Here is a 5034-nt window from a genome sequence, read left to right as displayed (position 1 = left end):
AAGGTTTAAGCCTTTGTTCCCCCAATTAAATGAGCTGTCCAATGAAGCAAATGCGTCGTGAAGAAGCGTTCTGCTCAATCAAGTCAGTTTCTTGCCATGCTCACCCATTGTCCGAGGTCTCCATCATGCCCCCCAACCCCCACCCTACTGTCCCATCCCCCTGCCATTCCTGCCTCATTTTCCCTCTCAGGCCACTGGTCTGATGAAAGGCAATCACACCTGTTGTTAAGGGAGGGGGAGGGCAGAGTAGGAATCACAACTATTTAGAAACTCTTTTACAAAGTACATGTGGCCACGTGAGTGGGTCCTATAGCTAAAAGGCCTGGAACCAAGTGTGGTCTCCGACCGACCGACAGCATAAAGGTCAGCAGGCCATAAAGTGCTGTGACATCTCCCCTAAGCTCTAGGGAGGGAAGAGCCTAGGATAATCACCCTGGGGAATTTGAGTGAGGTCAACCTCCACAGATAGCAAAAGGTCACCAGGTTGTCAACAAAATGCACTCTCAGATTTCTGGATGGAATGCAGGGATTTTATCTCCTCCTTTGAGGAGACAGCCCAGTGTGATTAACGACCTGGTTCTCTTAGTGCTTCCGTGAAGATTCAACAGAGCAGACAGACTCATTTAAAACTTCCCTGATTGCTGAGTAAAGTTGCAAAGTTACAGATCCTGAGCCAGATTGTCCTAGGCTATCTTTAACATTGGCTACCTCATCGGTCTGACCTAGTATCCTCTTCAGGAGGTATTAACAGATGGAGTTTTACTCAGGCAGCAGTAAGGACGTTCTTCACCTATAGCCAGAGGGATAGACATCAAGTTAAATAAAATGGTAGCACAGAAAGACAAAGGCCCACCACTTGTTCTCTCTCAGGTTAAAAGAATAAACTGACCTGCTGAGACAGCTCTGTGGCAAAGATACACTGGCTAGCAAGCCTGATGACCTGAGTTCAGTCCCCAGGACCCACAGGGTGGACAGAGAGAGCCGATCCCTGCAAGTTGTTCTCTGACCTCTAAAGTGTGCCTTGGCATGCATATCCACTCACTGTATACATAAATAAATGCAATAAAACTTTTAAAAGTAACTCAAGAGCCAAGTGTGGTGGCACATGCTTTTAATCACGTCTCACAGGAGGCAGAAGCAAGCAGATCTGGGAGTTAAAGGCCGGTCAGGGCTACACAGTGAGACACTATCTCAAAACGATAATACAAAAAACAAGTCAATCTGTAAGTTAGCTAGAGCTTCCTGGGGACCAGGAAGGATGTGAGGAGGTGGGTATATTCAAGACTACTCAACACATGCATCTCATCAATTTACATCTTTATTTTCAGACAAGGTATCATGTCATTCAAGTGGACGCCAAACTCACTCACTATACAGGAGAACATAAGCTCCGACTCCTGATCCCACCCCCCACCCCCTAGCCCCCACCCACCCCCACCCCGCTCCCCAGTCCCAGAGTGCTGAAATTACAGGTGTATATCACCATTCCTGGTTTTATGTGGTGCTGGGGATTTAATCTAGGGCTTGGGGAATACTGATAAACACTATAGCCACATATACCCCCCCCCTTTTTTTTTTTTTTGGTTTTTTGAGACAGGGTTTCTCTGTGTAGCCCTGGCTGTCCTGGAACTCACTCTGTAGACCAGGCTGGCCTCGAACTCAGAAATCCATCTGCCTCTGCCTCCTAAGTGCTGGGATTAAAGGCATATGCCACCACTGCCTGACCCCCCCCCCTTTTTTTTATCAGACAGGGTCTCACTGAAATCCCAGGCTATCCTTAAAGACTGGTCCTCTCTGCTTCAGCCTCCAGAGTACAGGGATTACAGGGGTCAACACCATGTCCAGCATTTAATGTGTGTAATTAATATGTTTAGGGGGAGGACAACCTACCATTGAGTTTGGCCTAACATTGTTCAGTCTGGTTGAGCAAGTAAGCTCTGTCTTCTTGTTTTTTTCCTATTTGTCACTAAGGCACCTGTCACTTGATGATGACATATTACTAGCATCTTTAATGCTTTTATTAACATGTGTCAGTTATAATAATGGCTTTATCATTTTCACACATGTATATAAAGTATTTTGATTGTATCTGCCTCCATTACCCTCGTTTGCCCCCGCCCATTGATCTCCTAATTTTTCTCAGCTTCCTTCTACTGTACCCCAGCCCCTGATGGCATTTATTATTTCCTTCCCCTTCCAGCTTCCTTTTTTCCTGTTTTCAGAGACAGGGCGACTCTGGCTGTCCTAGAACTCGCTCTGTAGACCAGCTGCCTTGAACTAACATGGATCCGCATGCCTCTGCCAGGATTTAAGCTGTGTACCACATCCCCCTGTTCCCATCTAGCTGCTTGTAGCTGGGTTTTCTTCTTAGGTTCTACCTCAGTGACCTGGCTAATCTTCCCCCTCTCCCTAACCATTTCAGAGAAGAGCTAGCCTAAAGTATCTAAAGGGCCAAAGTATCTTTTCTGATACTTTTCTGATACTTTTCTGATACTTTTTCTGATACTTTTCTGATACTTTTCTGGGGCCAGATCAAACTGGCTAGATCTAAGCTAACTTAAGATGTCATGAATCTTTAACCCTCTGTATGCTAAATAATACCTCCTATCTCCTGACAGTTAATAATTGCCAGCAACCACATGGTGGCTCACAACCATCTGTAATGGGATCCACTGCCCTCTTCTGGTGTGTCTGAATACAGCAACAGTGTACTCATATACATAAAATAAATAAATCTAAAAAAAAAAAAAAAGACATCTGATTTTCTGGAAATTTTCAAGAAGCCCTGGGGGGGAGTAATATTCCTATTTTATTAGTTGATGCCCCACCTCCCTTAGTTTTTTCCCCCCTGGAGATAAGAGTCTGTAGCCTAGGCTGTCTTGCTACTAGACACGCAGCACAGCCCAGGCTAGCCTCCAGCTCTCGTCTTCCTGTCTCAGCCTCCCAGGTTCTGGGACTGTAGGCATGCACCAAGGCAGTCAGCTCCCCTCAGTTATTCCATAGCTATAATCCCCCACAGCCAAGGGTTGAGAAGTTGCCTTTCAAGTCTGCCTCCCATTCTTGGCAAGAATCAAAGTCCTGCTCCCTTTGAGGCTGTCACTCTGTCTGATTAATGGTAACAGAAATGGAGGGGCGGATCATTGTGGCAACAGAGCAGGGGTTACAAGTGTCACTGGGAGCTTCACCCACAACTCCTGACAGAACCTTGGTCATTACAGAGTGAGATGCCTTTCTGTGGCTTCCAGTGCTGCCAGGATGTCTGACCCACCTGACTCTTCAATACAGCTCAGTAACAAGGCTCAGGCCCTGCTCAGCCCTCCTGTCTTAAGGCTGCCGCTCTGATCTGGATTCCCTGTGGCTCCGTAGACCAGAGGTCTGCTCACTATTTGCCCTTCCGATAGCCTGTGGAGTGCTCAGATGCGTCCCAGGATCTGGATGGGAGCTTCAAACAGACGACGTCTTGTAGACTCTCAGTACATATTTCCTGAATATCCTCACAATGAAGCAGACAGCATCAGTCTTCTGTATGAGGCACCTGAAGCACAGAAAGGCCATGCGGGCCTTAGATCACCTCCCTGGGCCTTGATGGGTATGATGTAACGCAGGTGCTCTGATTCCCAAACCCAATCAACTAGTCCCATTCCAGGTTCTATGCAGGAGAAACACAAAACGAAGGCATATTTGGAGCCATTGGCAGCTACCAAACGTCAAGAGGGGACATAAATCCTGAGAATTGTGAGTTCAGGGGGAAGGAACTAAAGGGAAAGTGTATGTGTGAAAAAAAAAAAAATCCCATGACCAACCACCTCTTGGCCCTGCATTTTACCTTTGTGAGGGCTTCAATAAGCAAGCCTCTGAGCAGGAACCCAAGTATTCAGCAGCTAGCAGGTCAGAGCTTAAATTAAACAGCAGCCCTTCAGAATGCACAGCTGGACTGACCACTGGGCTTGACTCCACCAGGGGGTCTTTGGTCATTCTAGGCTGTGCTTCCCGGCTAGTGTTTTTGAAAAGGGATTGGCATGAATTTGTAAGTCTACGTGGCTCCTATGGCTCTCTGCGAGCCTCAAGTCCCAGCCTTGAGTGACTGTGACTCCTGTTTGCTCAGTTCTGCTGCACTTTGGTAAACAAACCATCCACTTGGCTCATCTCCTAATGTCACAAAATCTAGACATTAGACTCAATACCTCCTAGTCCGAAGTGATCGTCCCAGTTATTAGAAGGAAATGGGAGCACAAGGCCCACAAGACAAAAGCAGTCGGCCGGTGGTGGGGTGTCTCTATCAAGCCACCTTCTTTAAGGGAACTGACTTCCTACCCTGTATCCGGGAAAGAGAATCAGAAAAAAATCAGCACAGTAGATCACTTCTAGGCAGACTTTCCTTTGCTTCTTCCGTTTGACAGTCTGGCTCCACTGTCCAGCCCGGGAGAACAGACGTGGTGGGGATTTGTACTCTACTCAACACAGGGTAGATGCAGCAGGAATCGGTTCTGATGCCCTAGTTCTTGGTCGCCTCTCATTCTCCGTGACTTAAGTCACTCTGTTCTGTGTCTATGCACTAAGCTAGCGACAAGCTCCCTGACTTGCACTCTCAGGATTGGCAGCCTTCTCTTTCCGTACTCACCAGGACTGTCCTGGTGCTCAGAGGGACCCAGAGTGCTACAGTCTTCCTTAAACAGAGAAACTGTAGATCATCTCCACGCCACGAAAGCGCGAGCAGATGCTTCGGCAAGAGCACTGTGGATCGCCGGGTCTGCATTTCTCCAGTCGAATTGATTTGGGTGGCCCTGGCTGCGTTGGCTTTGAAATGGAATTTTGGGCTGGAAGGGGTTGGGACACAACTGCACACTCGGAGTGCGAACGGTCACAGGGAGATCCCCTTACACCTCATCCCTCCTCCTCCCAATTCTGGCATTTCGCCAGCGCCGCCAGACCAGCCCTTCCCTGCGCCCACACAAGAGGAGTAGGGAAGAGCGAAGCCCCAGGCCGGCCTCCCTGGCTGGTGGCCGCGCGAACTGGCCCCCAGCGCCCGGGTCC

Source organism: Mastomys coucha, unplaced genomic scaffold (genome assembly GCF_008632895.1).
Source record: "Mastomys coucha isolate ucsf_1 unplaced genomic scaffold, UCSF_Mcou_1 pScaffold5, whole genome shotgun sequence".
Taxonomy (NCBI): Eukaryota; Metazoa; Chordata; class Mammalia; order Rodentia; family Muridae; genus Mastomys; species Mastomys coucha.
Note: the sequence above shows the minus strand (reverse complement) of the source record.